At 34.6% G+C, this 20,577-nt stretch overlaps 1 protein-coding gene across 8 annotated transcripts in view; it reads left to right on the forward strand.

Annotated features, from left to right (window-relative positions):
- The window catches only part of SIPA1L2 (signal induced proliferation associated 1 like 2), a 159,884-nt gene that overhangs the window by 30,799 nt on the left and 108,508 nt on the right, over positions 1–20,577 (forward strand). For all 8 annotated transcript variants that reach the window (XM_068939019.1, XM_068939021.1, XM_068939024.1 and 5 more), the window contains exon 2: positions 5,653–5,724. The gene's annotated coding sequence lies outside the window, so the exon portion shown is untranslated. The remainder of the gene's footprint in view (positions 1–5,652; positions 5,725–20,577) is intronic.

Consider the following 20,577-nt stretch of genomic DNA (forward strand, 5'->3'; position numbering starts at 1 on the left):
TACACTTGATACTGGCAGCATGCAGTCAAAAAGAACTTATGGATTCAGAGGGAAAACCCTGTTCACAAGTCAATGTGTAAAAGAACTGCAGTGTCCAAAGGCAGGCATTGTACAAATTCTAATGCAAAGATGCTACCTTGTAGAACTTACATTTTCAGGCCTCTCAAAAACCACTTGGTCTGATTGTGTTATAGCAGGAACTACACAGAAAAGGACTTGAAGGTGGAGTTTGGGGGATAGCCGGAATGCATACAAACGAAATGGCCTGATCAGGGAAATCTGTTGTTTTCTTGAGTCCATACTTTTTTTTATACATTTTACTTGTTGCCTGTTGTTTTTCTGTGTCTCATACAGAACTGAGGAAAAAAATTACATTGAGCTTACTTATAGCACGTTTGCTGTATATTTTTGTTTTGCTTCACAGTGAAGCATGCTGCTACTTCCTTAATCCTATTGTTTTATACTATTTGGACCATGTTTTGAAAAGAAGCAGCATGTTTTCACTGTGAAATAAGGAATTACAATAGATTGCATGTATGAAACACCTGCACATTAGGAAATGAAACAAAACGTTTTAGCTCTCACTATTGCATGGCAAGATTTCTGTTGCCTTTCCTTCCTGTAAACAAAAGCAGTCACTCAGAGTGGGAAATAGGCTGTTTACAGGATATTTTCTGTATGAAAGGAAGGAAAAGTGGCTTTACAGAGATCAGCCTATTGTGTTGGGGATATTAGAAGTTATATGGAGTTAAATTGAGATTAGTTTTTGGAGGGGAAATAAACAGCAAAATCCATGTAATCACTTTACTCCTGACCCTGAGAAGTGCTGGGCAGCTACATTAGTTGCTGAAATTGAAGTAGAGTGTTTCTTTGGTTTGATCTTAAATTCTACATTTAGCTTGTGATCACTTTAAGAACTTGACTAGATACAGACTACACTTCAAAATAAAAGTTAATTTTATGCAATATGAATCAATATTTCATTTAAAAACAAAAACACTTCTGATACTTGTGCTGTTAATTATTGTTTCAAGTTATTTTGCAGGTCTCTTTTCCAGCTGGCAATCTTTGAAATACAATCATCTTTGCTACAGAAATACCATAACTGGTTTTTCTTGAAAATAATGGTTTCAAATATACAGATAGAACGTCCATAGTCTCAAAGGTTCTGCTTGACCTGTGAAATATATTGACTATAATGCTGAATGCTGGTGCGAATCAGGATGTCTTATTCTTGCTTGTGTTTATAAAATTATTTTATGTGAATAACTGTGTGGTTTACATTTATATTCTGTAGCACCAGCAAGAACGGTCATCAACAGTGAGAACTGAGATTAGATATCTAACTTTAAACTCTACTAAAGTAGTGTGGAATAGTCTGACTTTCTTAAAGCCTTAGGTGTGTATATATAAGCTGATAGGACAGACAACAGTAGAAAGTTTTGCCAATAAAACTGAGCCAGGTTGACATAAATATGCATACACTAGATACAGTTAATGACAAGTAGTATTTTGTCTGCAGTTCTCTTACTGTAGTCACACTTCAGGATAGAAATGTTTTGTAGCAATTTTTGTCCTTTGTTTTGTTCCATGTTAAAAGTGGTTAGTATTTAAAACCAAGAAAAGGCAATTATAAGCATGGAAGTGAAGAAAGTTTAAAAAAAAAAACAAAAAACAAAAAAACACTAGCCTGCTTAATATATACTAATCCCATCTTTGACTTCAAAATGTATACTTAAATGTAGAATACCTAAGCAGTAGTGTTCCATGTTACAGAAATATTTTCTTTTCCTGCATGATAGGTCCAGTTCCTCAAACAGAAATCCTAATGTCTGGATAGTTCAGTCTAATTTGGCAGATAAGATTGAAGTGTGTGTGTATGTAAATGGGAACTGAGTTGCCTGTCCTTTGACCCATCTTGATGAACAGAGCATGTACCCTAACCCTGTATTTGTCTTCATGCAAGAAATTGGATGATTCCTCCCTTGCTGGCTGTATTATTTTTGTTCCTCTAGGCCAGAAGTTTAATTTTTTTCTATTTGTATGTTTTTTTTTATTCTTTCTGCATTCTGGGAAGAGTGTAACCAGAAGGCCCTCTGGAAATGTGAATGAAAGTTTGCCTAGGTATGGAGGAAAGTAAAAGGATTTGTCTTAAAAGTTTGAAATGTTCAAGAAACAGATACCGACAATATGCCACAATCTAGAGTGAATGACTCAGTGAGGCATCAGCCAAGCTGTATGGTGCTACGCGGACTTTACTTTACTTTGCTACACTAGTTATAAGTTTGAACTGAATGTTTTTCGAAGTCAGTGGGATCTCAGAGACAATTGTATTCTTGCTTTGAACAGTTTTTTACATAAAGAAACCATTACATTTCTATTTCACATAAAAGATATGTTTCTTTCTTTATACATCTTGCAAACGTAATAAATTCTGCTCCTTTTTGTATACATGGGAGTTTGAATCGAAGTTTTAGTGTAGATTTGCTAGACTTGTATTTCAGATTCACTACTTCCTCCTTTTCTTCTTCCTCCTCCTCCTCACTGAAAGTTCCTTATCTTCCCTCGGATAGTGACAGTAATATGATTATATGCTATGAGTAGTATGTTACGAGTCAAGAATGTCCAGGAGTCACCAGACTTGCTATTTAGGCTGACTCTATGGCGAGTGTACAATAAGTCAGTATTCAGGACATACTGCACTTGCTGTGGAGCTGATCTCTGCAGTGACCACCTGTACCAGTTTTCAGGACATTACAAAGTCTACTTGAAACTAGGCCTTTCTGAATAGGATGCTTCCTGTCTGCCCATTCTTTCGGGATAGTCAGCTCTAAATAATACCGAAGATTCACATGAAGGTGCTTTCACAAAAGCTCAGGGAAGCAGGGAGTTTATGGTGGTTTAGTGTACAGCATTATGAGCTTTGCACTCTATCCTCTTTATTCTCATTGTTTTCTATATTCTTCAGTTTTGTACTTAAGAGTTGTAGTTTTAAGAATTTGAGAACAAGACCAGCATATTTCTCTCAGTTGAAAGTTGGGGGCAGTGTATAGTAGGCAACTCCTGGGAAAGTCTGATCTCCAGAAACCCCAACCCAAAACCTAAGAAACCAGATGCATGTATTACCCCCTGCCCCCCCACCAACCCACCTGAGTCAAACTCTGAGAATAGTAAAAGAGGAAATGTCTAGGAAAAACTGATGTATAATAGCCTTGCACACAGAAGTCTTATGAAGTCTCATGTTTTGTTGCAAATAAATTTTGAAGTACACTTAAAACAGGTGTAGTTTCTCCTGACTTCTAATTTGTTACTTTTTGTGAAAATTGTGAGTATTTTCTCATTTGTAGATCTTCATGAATGTAGGGCGGGATGTTATGAAGGAAACTCTTAGAATGGTGGTGAAAGAAGTAATTATTTTTTTGAAATATAATCTTTTTTTTTTCAGTTGTAATCTCTTAATTATTTTTCTGATGCAGTGTTCTGTGTAAGAACTTTGGATTTAAATAAACATATTAATATGTGGACAAAGCCTTGCATTTTCCCATTTTGGCTGCTTCATGAAAGAACTCCGTAATCCTCTAAATCCTACTCTACTGTGTGGATCAATTGATTCCACTTCCTGTGCCTATATCTGGAGTCAGGAAATTCTTTGAGAGCTATTTTGAAGCTTGTTCTTCAGGATGGAGGGCATGAAGACATCTTAAATTTTTTTGAGAAAGACAGAATTTGTAAGGATAATGTTTTGGTAGATATTATCTCTGCATGCAAAAATTGGTAGTTAAGCCTCATAGAATCATAACCGTTTAGTTATAAGGATTTTTAAGTGGCTTCTTTTGTCTTCTGTGTTGGCTAATGGCTGCTGTTTCCTGTTGCCTAGATAGTGTAACTTATGAATGCAGTGGATCCTCTTGGAGAATAAAGGTGGATTTTTTTTTTTTTTTTTTTTTCACATCCTTGACTGTGATAATTCTTACCTGTCTGGATAGGATTCTATTATATATACACATACCTAAATAAAAATGTTGTGTATATGCAAATGAGTATATCTGCTTGATTTAGTTTATGATTCAGTTTCAGTTTTAGATTAGAACAAGTGTTAGTTATTTCCCAGTGACGCTGTGAGACTGCAGTATGGGCTTGTGCATGTATAAAAGTGTATGTATCATCTATAAACTCTAATAATTCTTGTTTTACATTTTTGCCTCCATTTGCCAAATTAGACTGAAATACATGCCAGCTTAGTATTTGTGCACAGATGCATACTTTTGCTCACAGTAACAACCTATATGAGAAAAGAAATATGTCCCGTTGGAGTTGGACATCTTTTTATTCTTTTGCTGTATAGTTTACCATATGCAAGGATTGTTTAAAGCTTGGAAAGTTTTTTTTTTGTTGTTTAAGACTCACATAAAAACTGTACTGGCAGAAGTATTTTGCATGAGCTCTAGGTTATAACAAAACTGGGAGATTGTTGCTACTGTAGGCATATTGGCAAAACTAAGCCTAAATGGCCTAGTTTTGGCTAGGGCTCGAATGAAGATAACAGTAAACTGCTCTGCATTCTGTCTGTATGTTTGTTTTTGTCTACGTTACAGCTGTCTATAATACTTAGATTTGCAATTGAATTAGAATTGTGAGGCTTTTTACTTTTTTTCATTGTATACACTATTCTGTCAAATACTTTTAGAATGATTTTTATCCTTACAGTGGTAATTTAGTACAGGAAATAACATCTGTTCATGCTGAGTTCTTTTTTCTTTCTTTCAATAGCAATGCAACATTATATTTTCAGGCTAGATTGTAATATCTGAGGTCATGTTAAAGTTAACTCTATTCTGAAACTATTAACACAGATATAGGATAGAAAGCCAGGTCACCTTCCTTAGACTTATAGAGGTACAGAACATAAAACTCTATGTTGATCAGATAGATCTATCTAAAATATTTTTTATTTTATAAATCCTTTTAATATTTTATTTTACTGCATCCAGCAGTAATAATATTTCCTTATGTGTGTGCTTGAGTCTTTTGCGGTTTAGTCATCTTTTTTAATGTTTCAATAAATTTCTTTTTGTCAGTAGAACATAAAATTTGAACAGTTAGACACACTGGCTGGAAGAAGTGATGCAAATTCTAACAATGTTTTCTATACTTTTTGGGTGAACAGACTACTATGTTTCCTCAAAATATGTTATGGAACTTCATGAATTTTTTCAAACTTGTAATTGAAAATATTGAAATTGAAAATATTACGTATCTACTTGCTTTTTTTAAAATATGGTTCTAGGAATGGCTGTGGATCCTTTATCGTGACCTTTGAAGCAGAGCCATAATGAAACAGTTTGGTTCAACTACTTCTTGTTCATCACATCTCCTCCTAACCAAGCCTTTTCCAGTTATTGCCAGGAACTGGCATAGATAACAGCTTTAAAATCTCTCTTGCAACACATGAATGTGATAGCTACTATATTGTGCTGAGTTCTAAAATCTTTCTGTATTTCTTGTTATTTTATTTTCATATAGGTTGCTAGATTCTCTGTTTACACAAATGATCATTTAAGATTGTTTTGATTTCCACTTCAATACCGTAAGTGGGCATGCCTTTTTTTTTTTTAAAACAACCACCCTGAATCTTTCTCATTTGGCTTGCAGGTATCTCTATTTTATTGATATCAGAAAAAAAGTGAGTCAAGTTGGCATCCTTTGGAATCTTCCTAACCAAAGGTAAGAATAATTTTTAACCTCTGGCAAATATATATTTTAGTGTACTTATAGTATTACCCCTCCTTTAAACAAACTTGCAGCTGACATTTTGCTCTGTTTATTAAGATTCTTCTGGAAACCCTGAAGAGAGTCATTTATATAGCTAAGTGTACAAGTGAAGTTCAGTCTTTTTTGAAATCTGTTACTTGGGAGATTATCTTTCACTGAGATTTGAGAGTATGGCGCAATCACATGGAAGCAACTCTTGTTATACAGCTAGTGTTATGAAATATGATTGCATTCCCTGGTGTGTTGGATGAAGTAAAAATAAATTTGTAATTTTGGTGATTTATAAATCTTAGCTTGGTCTTTCTCTGGAAAAGAGCTGATACGACCAGAAATGGACACTAGCATGGGTGTTCTTTGTAAGAACCCACTATGCTGGGTGTTCTTTGCAAGAGTTAATTACTCTGTTTATAGAAAACCATGAGAGTGCAGTTGCCAAAAATGATGACAGCTTGATATTTTCTGTAATAGGAATGAAGAGGTGCAGTCATCCTCCTATAGCTCTTAACTCTAAACTACTTGATCTAGTCTGAATGAATTGCTTTATAATTCTCACATATGGCTCACGTTTAGAAGAGCTTCATGTTGTCTGAACAGAGAGTCTGACTGTCATCTAATACTGACATGCTCCCTGCAGCACAATGAACAAGTTAGTAATTTGGGGGATGAACACCTGCCTATCTATGTGTATATGTGTGTGCATTTCTAAATAAATGTGTGTGTATTTCTAAATAAAGACTGCTTTATGGGAATTTATGAGGAAACTCTTTACTTTCAATAACCTGCAAGCATTTGGGAAATATTTTAATACAAACTTGGACAACTTGATCAAATTCATCCCTTCTGATGAACACATGGAAGGAAGATAGGAATAATATAATCTAGGGAGAAATAGGCCAAATTTCTTTAGTTATTCTGAGTTTCAGTTAGTATATCTAATAACCTGGCCACACTTAAGTGTTATAAATGTATGCTATGACTACTCTTATTTGAAGAATGGAATATTATCATATTGATAGTCATAAAGAGTGGGAAGTATGTTTTGTATAATTGTGAGAGACTTGAATAACAGCCTTGGAACTGTATTTAGCTGCTTGTGGTCCAGATAGATAAAACTTTCATGGCCTTTTACAAATTGTGTGCAGAAAATTAACTTAAAACAAAAGTGGTAATATGTGCAAAATTAGTAAAACATTAATAACAATTCTGAGAAGTTTATCTATTTTTTTTTGTAATTGTTATAATTGAAATGTTGGGTCATGGAAAAGTGTGTTGAGTTTGTGTGTATATATATAAATTATAAAGAATTTATATCAAATTATAAATAAAATAAATTACACTTGATATTGTAGTCATTCTAGTCTCCTCAGTTCCATTTTTTTTCAAGCACTATAATTCTCCAGTAAACATAGTATTCCACTACTGTATGTTCTGTTACTCAAGAACAATGGAAAAGACTATTACTGAAGCAAGTTAGAAACTTCAATTTTTCTGGCAAAACTTACTTTGTTTAATCCAATTTTTTTTCCTAATATATTCCTATTTCATAGCATGAAAAAAAAAGAAAAGAAAAAAGGAAACATTTTAATTTGGAGCGATTTGCCTGATGGACAGACTACCTTGTAAAAGATTGTGTTTGAGTATCTAATGTCTGTGGTGGTGGCCAGCCTTTCTGGGTAAGGCTGCATCTGGTATTAAGCAACAGTTTTCTTTCTGACTGAGCCATTTACTGTTATTTAGTTCCCATGACGTGTGTCTGCTTCATGGTTGAGATATCTGACTAGTGAGGCCAGCCAAACATGAGAGAGAGAGCGGTGAAAAGACAGATTTTCTATCAACGGCTGCTTATGAGCTACTTGTGTCCATGTTGAAGATACAGGACAGGACTGTCCTTCCATATTATCCCAGGTGTTCCAAATGAGGCTTGAAGATAGTTTCTACTTTGCAGTTGCAGTTTGTGCTCTTTTTCCCAATACAATAGTTTCATGTCTGTATCATAACTTTCATTTCTGACCATACGTTGTTTCCAGGGAGGGGGAAAAAAATCTTCTGAAAGAATTGACTTTTTTGGGGGAGGGGGAGAGGATAAAACTTATTATGCATTCAGAGATTTCTATGAGGATATTTGCTTTTGAATTCTTTAAAGGTTTACCAGTCTATTCAGAGAACCATAGATTTAAGAGAATCTGAAAAATTGACTTCCCTTGCCAGTGGCTTAGCATGGTTGGCTTAGGCCTCTCTGCAAGGAACAAAATTGAACTTTCATTCAGGCCACCTGAGCCCCTCTGGCCTTTGTACTCTACAGAGTTACACTAGGTGGATGCTCAATAACTACATGTTATAGCTTATCTGGTTTTAAATGGCTTCCTTTGCTCACATCAACTTAATAGTTTCTTTTCCCTTCTCATCTAAGACTCCATTCTCCGTAAATGGTCCATTCTATAATATGAAATGAGATCACCAAACTCTTGCGTTACTGGTCATGATGAAGCTTTGCTATATTAAAGGCAGCATAGAATATACCTCTGAAAATCTTTACTACTACTTTTCATGTATGTAGAGTGTTTTTTATTTACATATATAAACACTGATGCTTTGTCTGAATAGAGCTATGCTTTTGCTTGGGAAATAGGTTGACAGGACAATATTGTAACGTATTTTGCATTACACATTGCAAAAATATCTGCATTTGAATAGGGCTAATTACTTGCTTAGTTCTCATTTCCTACATAAAGCTGCACTAGTATTGTGTGATGACTGTTGCTAGCATTGTACTGGTTTTACCTTTTGGCTGTATAATTAGCAAAGATATAGCAGCTACTTAGAGAAGATCAGAAGAAGCTGAAAAATATAATTCAAGTGTTCCTCCATTTTGTTCTCTCTTTGTGGTTTAGAGTAATTGTTGTGATATAATATTGCTGCAAAGAGAATACAGAACAGATGTCTGACTCTACATGTGCAGGTATATTAAAGTGCATTGTTTTTCTTTCATAACTCGTAAGATATGTAACACAAGGAGTATTGCTGTTTACAGCTGGGAGAAGAAACTTCTAGTGTGCTCATCTGTGAGCTAATACACATTGATTGTTTATTTGTTTTTGTTCCATATATTCTACTAAAATGTTTATGTCAAAATATTTCTCCAGGTATTACTTAAAGTTGCATTGTAATTACATTAACTGTTCTGCAAATTCTGATTTTGAAATATGTAAACTTGGAGTATATTATAGAACGTAAGAACTTATTCAATATTTTTCTATCACGTGTACAGGCATAAAGAGGTAGGGTGCAAGTTGTTGCCCGCAGATATTGTTATTATTGTAGAAAATCTATAGTAGTGTTACAGCAGAAGAAAGTTAAGCAGTGCTAACCATTTATTAAAGAGTAAAAAGACTAAAAAGTCAAAATTATTTTAAGTGTGTTTCTATTAAGAGGTATTTCAGAAATGGTTATGTGAAATTAAATATTTGAGAATTGTTCACATTTCTATTACAATTCAAGCTAGTTAAAAAGGAATCTACAGTACTTGTATTGGGTTGTATAGCTCTGGTAACTCTCCCCAAGCCTGCGTTATGCTTTGTAGACATAAGGAGTAGCTAATAAAATCAGAGACTGTACGTCCATTTAAAGTGTCAGATTTAAGTGATAAACTTATTCATATTTGACTATGTCAACATCTATTTCCTAGGTGACCTTTTGATTGGAAGAATACGTCCAAACGTTTTAACTTAATATAGAATCAGCAACGTGACTAAATACAATGTCTGCTCTCTTTTTTGCTGCCAGTGACAAACTTCCTTTGAGAAAAGGAAAAAAAAAAGTCTGCCCCTTTTCACCTTTAGCTACTGACAGAGAACCACTATTCAATTGGTATTTCTGATAGTCATTGCCATAGGAGCACACATATTTGGGAGAACTTATTCCATCTTGAAATTGTTGTTGATAGGGTGATAGGTTTGGTATTCTGGTCATATATCTGTGACCTTGGAAGGAACCTGCTTCTAAAGGCTTATGTATTTATGTGAATTCATGAAAACTTAAACTGCTTACTGTTTGTATATGATGTTGCTAGGTTATAATATACAGGTAGATAGAATCATGTAGTTTATGCATAAACATACCATGCTTTTCAGAAACTAATGCAAATAAAGAATGTTTATAGCAGTAAATTTGATCCAATAAGGTATGCAAAGTTTTATGTGATACAACTGTTCATGGAAAACAAACTGTGCATTTATCTCAAGTATCTTTTTCAGTCTCCAAGTCATGACCATTTATTTCCTCTCCGAGAAGAACTAAGATATAATTAATCGGATGAAAAATAAAGCAGCTTGCTATTTTGTTTTTAAAGCATGATAGATTTGTCCTTCATTTTTGGGGTTATACATAGTCATAATAATTCTTTCACCGATGACCTGAGTGGAAAGGTCATGGACAAGTGATTCAGTATTTTGTTGAAAAGTTAGTAGATCACTACAAAATACTGTTAATGCTATGCTTTGCTTTTCTCTTAAAAAAGTAGAATCATATCTTAAAAACAATCCTTGGAATATAGAGAAATGTTGGAACTAACAATCTATCACAGGATGGATTAGGTTTTTGAAGGGGGTCGTTATAGCGGCCTTGTGTGATTCAAGCAGAGGGGGGGAGGGAGAGGGAGAGCAGCTAAGTCATTTTATACTGTAGAGCCATCTGGCCCAAGGATATTCCCACTGATCTAGGAGCTTTGAGTTGGGTATTGATGAGATTGGCAACAGTTTATTTCTATGAGCGCAAGCAAAACTAATAACAGCAAAATACTATGTAACGGGGAAGGAGCTAGCAGGCAAAGATTGGTGGTACAAGGACTGAAAGATTGGTGGTACAAGGACTGAGAACTCTCAAAAAAGCCTAGGGAGATTTTTAGGCTGACTGCTGTTTGGAAAAAACTTGGTCAAAGAAGCTAACTCTAGTTTTCAATCGTACAGTTTTTATTTCATTAAACAAAGTGGTTTAAGGAGGATTGTTAACATGTATGTTTCAATATACATGCTTGTGTATTGAAATATCTGTAGCAGCTAGATTATAAGTAACTTTTTGTAAAATTTAAATGAATTGTAAACTGAGAGGTGTTCTAGACAAAGTCCTTTAAATAGGACTAGAAGTAATTGTGCTCTGGTCATGAGTGAATGAGGATAAGAACTGTTTCTAGGGTAGCAGGTTTTGTTGCTGTGGAGATGGAGTTAATAAAGGTCAATAAGCCATGCACGTTAGGAAGTAAGCTAAGCATAAAGTCCTGATTTTGCTGTTTAATAGTAATACGAAAAAAGTTTAAGAATGATTAAAAAAATATTTGAGGAGTGGTATAGATGGAGATATGCTTTTATACAAGGGTATTAAATAATCACATATGAAATGGGAATAATAATTTCCTAATAGATGAACAAAGGCACTACACTTACCTCATGTATGGCGTCCTTTATTTCCTACATAAGCGGGCATTAACTTTTCTCTTTTTACAGTAAAGATATCTTAAACATGTCTTTGTATACGGAGTGACATGATAAATACGGGAAATGACGTAGATGAAATTGCTAGGAGAAATTAAGGAAGAAGAGATAAATGAACTCTGCAATGAATAACTGGAATAGAGATAATATATTGAAACTATGGAAATAGAGTGGAAAAGACATGGAGGAACAAAGTAAAATACTTTTTAAACAACTCTTCTTAGGAGCCACACATCTAGAGTCAGCTCTGTTACTTCTGAGTAGAATATTCAGTTTTAAGGCAACTTGTGCTGCAGAGATAGTCTTTACAATCTAGTTCCATTATGACTGTTATAAATTGTGCAGGACTTTCTGGATCAAGCACAAAGCCATTTTGGTTCCTAAAGGCACTGAGCCAGAGACTAGCTTACACTAGCTCAGATGTAAATACCTAAGCTATGTTAGGTTGCTCCGTGCTGTGCTCCACAAAGTCTCTGGTTCTGGAAACATTTATTAGACTGGGTGTAGTGTCATGAAATGTGAGTGTACTGCTTCCAATCTCAAGCTGGATCTGTCTGTTCAGCTCACTGAAGCTTGGAGACTAGTAAAACACTCTCATTTATTAAAATGCCATGTTACTCCAAACAATAAAGAGATAGCAGTAATAAGCCCCTGTTAAGACATACCTTACTAGTGAGGTTCACCAAAACTGAAAGTCAGAATGCAGTAGCACGCAGGTTAGTAAAACAGGAACACTTATTAATTTGTGTTTTGTGCTGGTCGTTTTGGAGGGGGCATGGGAAGAAGAGTATTGGTAAGTTGAGTATAAGAAAAGACAATCAAGGATCAAGAGCTCAACAAGGATTAAGGCCTCAACAAATGCAATATGTGTTTTGCTGTTGAGGAAAAAGCCATGTGAACCCCTGGTGTGTACTAAGAAAATCTGAAAAGAAACAACAAATACGCAAGTAACCAAATAAAAATAATTGGAAGGTAGTTCTCAGAAAAGAAGAAAAATGGATACACACCATCTTGATCTGTTACTTAATATTATCTTATTTCAGTAAAATGAGAGTTGTATATTATTCTTTCATACAAAGGATTACAATGAATTATCTTAGTTGAGCTCATGCAGAGAAAGATCTCAAATGAAATATTTGAGATAATTAAGAATTACTGCAAATATTTTTAAAGATAAACTGAAGAATAGGTCAAAAACATATCCTAAGAGCTCACTTCTGGTTGGTACCAGAACTGTACAGGTTGAGCAGGTTTGTTAGAAAAGAGCTATGCAGCTGAGGAGGAGAGACTTGTCAGAGAAAATGAGAGAAATAGAACATGTATTTTCTTGATTTCTCACCTTTCCCATTCTGTCACAAGAGCTTGAAAATGTTTCAGGAAGAGAAATTTTATAGGGAAAGGGAAGAAATTGGTGTATAGTTTCCAAGCAGGAAAAAAGCTAAAACAGATGGATGAATTGCATGAACTAAAATGATTAAGACAAAGCCACTTGTAGTTCTTTCTTAATCAAGTTGTAGGGATGATGCTTAGGTCATTTTTTCCTTGGTTAGTGAGCTCAGCGGGGCAGTAGACATCAGGTATGTTTTTTCACGCTCAGCTCATTATTTTTTGAGTTGGAAAATTTTAATGAAGTTTTGGAGGCACTTTTCAGGGTGAAAATGTATTGACTAAAGTAAATGTCAGAGTGCACTAATTTTGTGAAAATAGCTAAGCTATAACGTTTTTACCCTAGTCTAAGTACTTGTTTTCAGTAAATTTTTAGTCTTAAAATATCGATAATATGATACAGGTGACCTTTTGTTATATTTGGTCTTTTCCTGGGTAGCCTGTCACATCCACTCCCTATCTAAAAAATGCAGACAGCTTAAAACAATCTTTTGGAGGCTGACCTGGTCTGGTTATTAACCCAGCACACTCTGAGCCCTGTCTGTTGGCAAAGGCGGGGTGGAAGGGAAGAGAGAAGTATCTAGTTTCAAAAATAGCAGTCTCACAAGTACTCAGTCTATCCTTGTTAGTCCTCTAATAAGTTGTTGCTTTGCTCTTAACAATATGCAATAGCTCATACCTGTTAGCATTTTTTTTTTTTAATTTTTCCCCTGCTTTGTCTTCTCATTGTTCTCATTGAGCCTAGTAACCTGATCTGCTGCTTCAACAAATTCCTTCCTTATGAATGGACTGTGTACTCTGTGATGCGTCTTGGGGGGTGGGGATGGGGGATAGGAAATTTCCCCGGATCCTTCACTCTAGCTTGTTTCAGCCTGTGTACAGTTTTCCTGTATAATCATATTCCTGATAAAGGAAGGTGATATGAATGGTGAGGGATCATGCTTATAGAAAATAAACAGGAAGATTTTCCTCTTGAAATTTCTTGACAATTTTTTTTTTTCTCATCTTTAAGACCAGTGAAATTAACTACTCTGGCCAGGCCTCAGGAAGGGCAGGGCTGCAGGCCAGCAAATGCTGAGGATCAAAGTCCAGTGCAGCAACAAAGTTTCCTCTAAAATATAAACTAAGTTTGTAAATGCTTTTTGAAGTGGTTATTTCCAAGAGAGGGGCAGGAGCACATGCTTCCATTTCATGTACTTTTCATTAAGCCTATATACTAACAGTTTCAGGAAAAAAAGGACTTCAGCCGTTTCTTCCCTTTTGTCATTTGTCTTTCGGAGATTTTAGAAAAGTGAGCTTCATTATTGTTAATGATGATAACAGCTAATTATGTTTGGATGACTGACAGCTTAGACTGTCTATTTCTGCTTTGACTTGTCTTTATTTTTCAGTTAGCTCCAAAGTACCATTCAGCAATACTTAATTTCTCTGACTTAGTGAAATTAAATCTTCATCTTTTGTATCACGTTTAGATACAAAGCATGTAATTTTTTAATCTTTACCTGAAAGGGTTTTTTTTTTTTTTTTGGAAGAGAATATTTAGAAATATATTCCTGTTGATTTTAAAATTTTAGAATATACTTGTAAATGGATTGCTGTGGTCTTTGTTTCTTTCTCTTTGGTAAGATTTGTTTAGAATTTTAAAGGTTGGAGTGGGCTGTAGGTTTAATTCAAAACTGTTTTCTAAGAAGCAGATAAACTGATGTCATAGTCTAACCCTTTTGCTTTACATATGCTAATTATTGGATTACATTTGGCAGTTGGTAGCTTTGTTTGAGGAGGAGGAAGAGTGTGGATTATATGACAGCTGTATGCATTTCAGCTAGTTCGGTCTCCAGGGCAGCCTGCATTTATATTACTTTAGATTTAGCAAGGAATATTGCGTCTTTCTTATTTTGCATTCGGTATAGTTTGACCTTGAAACAGTGTTCTTGAACTATGCAATAGTAGCAGATGTTTCATATGCTTGATTTTCTTGAAGGAGCAGGTTAGTATATGCAATCCTGATAGATTTTAAGTGACTAAAATTTGCTTTTATTGGAAGAGGTAGAAGGGAAATTCTTTCCTTCATAGGATTATTACCACTATAGTAAGTTATTGGGACTGAATGCTTGATATCAAAGTACTGAAGTGATGTAGTTAAAATGGAAGCTATTTTCAGTTTTGGGTTTTTTTTTTTGTTAGCAGAGTGCTCCTTTAAAGAAGTCTGTTGTAACTGTGAAAATATAAAAAATTCACATACTGCAGTCTGAGTTTATGTTGTAGTTGACAAGTGTGTGTTATGAAATTTGAAGATGGTTTGCTCTTAAACTTCCCTACTTATTTTCCTGTTGCTCTTGTATTTCTTTTTGTTACTAAGCTCACAAAGAAAAGTAAAATAGTGTTAATTCAGTGAAGTAGTCTTCATTGTGTTTTTAAATGTGACTTACTATGAGGTATTGTGTAAGTGGCTTCCAGAATTACACACTGCAGTAATTATTTCATTGTTGGAAACTTCAGCCTTCCTGGTTTGATAAAATTGTGCTAAAGTACAATTTTTAAACCAGACACATTTATAACATAGAGGGACAATGTGGCACTTGCCGGTGTAACAGCTGCAAGTCTACAGAAAATATAGAGTCTATGGAAGTTATACCCATGGTTGTATTTTGGAAGCAAAAATTAAAAACTTAGGTGCATACTTTGATGCTTCTCTGATGCAGGGTATATTTAATAACTTTCTACAGAGAAATAGTTTGTTACTTTCTAAATATTTAAAGCCCCCTGCAGTAAGTTTAAAATCTTCCTTTTAGTTCAAGGAGATTTTAAATGCAAGTATTAGTTGTAATTTGAGAGCGAACAAAGGTAACTATTTTCGGAAGATCTTATAGAAACACATTCCAGCGAATATTCTGGCAAGACAGAATGTGTTTCAAAGTCGCACAAGATTTAAACCTTTGTGAGTAGAGCGTTATCAGGAGATTGTGGTGTCTTGGAGTTTTGAGATAAAGGAGGAATTTCATCCAAGGATAATCTTGTATTTCATAATACATTCTCTTATTTCTCTTCTTTGTGAATATCCATCCAAAATGGATGGTGGAGTGTTAAGGTTTTGCTCATCTCATTGATTTAAAATTAGTTTTGTTTTTTTTTTTTTTAAATCTACTTTGATGCTGACTGACATATGAACAAATCTTAGCTAAATAGAAAGGGTTTTTTAATCCTTTCGGCAGAGAAACCAATCCCTCATACCAAACCTGGTATTGGTCACAAACTTAATGAATTATGAGGGATAGGTGACAGAGTGGACTATTTCATCTACTCCACACTGTCACCTGTCCTTTATCACCTGCATTCTCCCTTTTCTATATCCTTTCCTTCTCTTCTATGTGTTCCTGCTTTTTCTCTACTTTTGCAATCCTCCCTCCTGTATCTTACTGCTCCCTGAGATAATTGTCCAAGAGCTTCTTTTCCCTTTGCTCCAGTAAAGCTAAAAGGCAATGTGTGCTTGATCCGTGAAGCTGCTAAAGAGGAAGTCTTTGGCCGAGTGGCACAGCTGGAACATGCACACTCCCTGGCCATACTGGTACGTACATATGTGTCTGATATATATGTTTAGGGATGTGTGTTCATGCTTCCCCACTTGAGTGATCAAGCAATCACGTCTTGCATGGCTCCCTGGGTAGAAAGACCACAGGACTGAATTTGGGTGCTATATGTTATATAGGCATAGAGGTAGAAAGAAACAATGGAAAGGAAATCATAATTTTAGTTTAGAATGAATTAGTAGTGCTTAATTTAACAGTCTAATCTTATTAAAGATATTTTCTCTTCCAGTAATTTACTTTCTTGTCCCTCTTTTTCCCTTTTCTCTTGCCTTTTTCCCCCTTCTCCATGCTCCATTGCTCTGGGCTGTTAAAGTAGAATGCATTTTTTTTTTAACTGATGGAGTTTTTGTTCCTCTTACTAATTTCTAAGTGTCAGAATATACTTACTGTCTCCTTTCAGTCTGATAACTGTGTTGGTTTGCATGCAGACAGCAACCTCTGTGATTTTCCTTCAAATGTTATTATCTTCGTGCTCTGTTCTTCTTAAACAGTAGGTTTTCCTTGAGTATTTTTCACAACTGGCCAACTGTGTGGGGTACACTGTTCAGTGAAGATTTTATTAAAATAGTTTTTTTTTAACTTGTGTTTTCTTGTCTAGTTTGTAGAAGTAGAGCTAAGCACAAGGTACAAAATTGTTTCTTTATTTTTCTTTAAATTACAGAGTGTTGTAAAATTGCCTTGTTTCATAGCATGGAAGAAGACCTTATTGGATATCCCATGCTCTAAAAGCTATCATTATGATGGACTGGAGGTGAGGGGTTGCTTTTCAAGAGCACTATTGGCTCTTGTACTCCCTTCCAAACGGTGCCCTGATAAGGGCAGGAGAGAGGTGTCTGCATGTATTCTGTGGATAGATCTTTGCAGTGTATCATTCTCACTTAATTTACTGATTCCATAATGTACATGCAGCCTTCTTTATTCAACGGTTTTGAAATCTGCTTATTAATTGATTCAAAAGACATCATTTTTTTGATACTGATTAATGTTAAATAAATCTTTCAGTTAACCACCTGTGTGGTCTTTCTGGTGGTATTCATTCTTTCTCTGAAAGCATTCATTTCCAGAAAAGTACTGCATACATGTCCGTTGCCCAGAATTCTGTTCTGTCATATCCTTCCTTGTCTTCCTGCTTGGTCTGTCTTTCAGTCTTTTTTAAAATATCACATGTTAAGTCTTTCACCTTTCTCAAATGTAACACAAAGTTTGACGTTTTGTGTTCCCTTTCAGATCCTTTCATGGATTCCATTTTCATGTCCTTTATGTCATCATGATTTCATCTGGCAATTTAAGATCCTCTTTTATCCCTTCCTCGTCAAGTAATAGTTCATACTACATTTTTTCGGTATCTTTTTGTTTTTTTTTTTTTAAACACATAAACGTGAAGAGTTTTGTCCTCATCCTGTGATCACTGTATTTCTTCTTTTACAAATATTGTTTTTCTAATCTTCTAAAAGATATTTAAAATGTAAATAAGATGACTTTTCCAGTCTTAGTACTCTGTTCAAAAATAACTCCCCATATGAGTCTCTCAAATGGTTCACCAGTTCCTGCTTCATTAAATTCTAACATTACCTTCTTTGCTTACCCATGCTTTTCCTCTGTAGAGTTATGTCACTTTTACAGCAGTGCAGTGTAAATTATATTTTTTCAGCTACTCATAGAAACATGGCTATGCTCTCTCTACCATCATCATGTTCAGATGTAGTCTAAGATCTACTTCTGTTGTAATGTCTACAATTATTAGGTGTTGATGATAGCCAGAATTGGTAAGAAATCTTTTTTTTAATTATGTGAATATTTCAGTTTCTTAAATGTTCATGTTTTGGGTGACAATGAGACTGAGATCTATCAAACTTTCTTCTCACCTTCCTACTTCAGAGTAGCCAGTAGGTTGGTAGTTCAGGCATTTCACTGAGGTGTTGGTTTGTTTCTGAAATCTTTTGATTTTGTAGACTTTTTGCAATAGAGAATTAATTTATTTCTCTATCTAAATTTGAGAAGTGAGAACTTAGTTCTTCCTATAATCTGAGTAATATTGCAACATAGTGGAGATGCAAAGTTATAAATAATATTACTTAGAAAGCATACTGTATATTAGACAAGCTATTAATATTTTTTCTTTAATAAAATTACTTTTAAAAAACCCCTTCAGATTCAATTCCTTATATGGTGGTTGACTTGCTCTATGAGTCAACCCTTTCTCAAAGCGTTTTAAGGTAGGAGGTTTTTCCCTGTGTTATATTCTGTAGCTGCTCTGGACAATCTTTCTTCAGTTCTTCAGTTTTCTGTAAAGCTGCTTTTCTCCAGTAGACTCAGAATTTTTATGTGGATGGGAACTCTTTCCCCAGTCACTTCACAACTGTCACTGAGGTTGTAGAGAGTTCAAGGAAATAAAGCCTATCTTGTTCAGCTTAAACACAATATACTACTATTCTAGTTCTATCCAACTTTCTTATGTGCATATCAGCTTGCATGGTGTATTGGATTCTGTCTCACTCTAATGTTGAGTCATTGGAAATGTCAGAACAATTAATTGTGTATCAGTAAAATGCATTGAATTTACATGCAAGTTTGTTTAATAATGGGATTATTTTAAGATTAGTTACAAATATTATTATTAATAATCTTTTTAAAAGTTTTAGGTTTATTAAAACAGGTTCGGCAACTACTCGTTCAAGGTGTGTGTTACTAGAACACCAAATACGAAAAGAATTGTTGCGTTAAGCTGAGCTGGTTTTGGTAGCTTTTAATTGCTCTTGCCTAACTGGAAAGTGAGTTCTAGTAACAATTTAAGACAAGCTTAAATGATCCATGTATTTAAAAAAAAAAAAAAATCAACTAACTTATTTTCTTCAGTAGGTAGGAGGGAATTAGATGGACACTTTGCTTTACCTCCAGATGAATTGGCAAGTATGTCTGAAACAAAGTGTGGTCTTGTAGCAGTCTTAATATTAGCTGCTTGTAAAGACTTACAAGGAAATTGCATTCCTGGACAAAAACACAGCAGGAAAGAGCTATTCCGCTCTAAAATCCCTACTGAGTAGTTCCTGTATGCAAGAGGGTCACCTCTCAAGCGTAATTGGTACTAAACTGTAGTTCTTACATGTGAGTCTGTTCAAATACACCCTCATCTGAAATGGGGAGGAGGAGATTTGAGTTAGACAAATGGGGAGGGACCAGTGTTGTACCTGAAGAATTAGATTTTCTTAAATTTTCTGCAAAGACTAACAAATTGGAGTCTTGTTTACTATCTGTTACTATGACTAATGCTGTTAGTTCTATCAAACTCATACTGGTTGGTATGGGAATATTTGGGTTAGTTTCAAATATTTAGGACTTCAAATCTTTTATTAGAATGGCAGAGCTGATTGAATTGGTTGATGGGCCTTTATTTCTTTCAGTAAGAGTTTTATTAAGAGTAGAGAGACCTCCACTTTCATTTAATCAGTGGAAGAATTGTCTTAGCTGGAACAATAAGTCTAGTCTTTATTAATAGTTATTTTGAAGTGCCTTAGCAACAAAAAGCAAATTCCACTTAACACATTAGTCCTTTTATGAAACTCAGTTTTCCAGGGAGATGTTGCAAAGTGATACAGATTCACATTTTATCTTCAGGATGAATTCTTGCATTCATACAGTGCTTTGATCCAGAATAGTTATTTAAATTTCTCTCTCAATATAGGAGGTGATATTTTTTTCTTCATATATGTATTCCATTCATTCAAATTATTTTGTTGCTTTGATACACATCTGTGAGCTTTTTCACATATTTTTAGTGTTTAAACTCAAAGATTAATTGAACCATTTCCAAATATCTGTCTTAGGTTTTGGAAGTCTTGAAATATTTTTTTTAAAATCAAATAATAAATATTTCTCTAGTTCTTCTAAAAAATAGTAGCTGAAGAGTGAAATATAAATTTTGTTTTGATACTTCTAATTAAATATCCTGTGGATATAGTACCACAGGGCTACTATGCATTCTCTGTTTTTCATGTTAATATCTCCCTCTAATTTATCCCTACTAGCAAGTTACCATTTATAATTTATAAAATCTTGCTTTTACTTCTTTATTTTCTAATTAGGCTTGTTTGGCTTTGGAGTTGGAAGAGCGTTGCTAACAGGGTTTTCTCTGAGGGGCTTTGTTCTCTGGATTTCTCTCTAAACTGTTGTTTGAAACAGATCATTTGCTCACTTTAAGGACACATTGAAAGACTTATTCATTTTGCCTGGATTTTGACAGGAGATGAATTGACTGAACTGTAAGCCAACATATGCAAAGTATTAATTGTTGAGTATAGGTTTAGACCCTTCTTATTCAAAGTAAAAGAAACATATATAAACATACA

The sequence above is a fragment of the Struthio camelus genome, chromosome 3, assembly GCF_040807025.1.
Source record: "Struthio camelus isolate bStrCam1 chromosome 3, bStrCam1.hap1, whole genome shotgun sequence".
Taxonomy (NCBI): domain Eukaryota; kingdom Metazoa; phylum Chordata; class Aves; order Struthioniformes; family Struthionidae; genus Struthio; species Struthio camelus.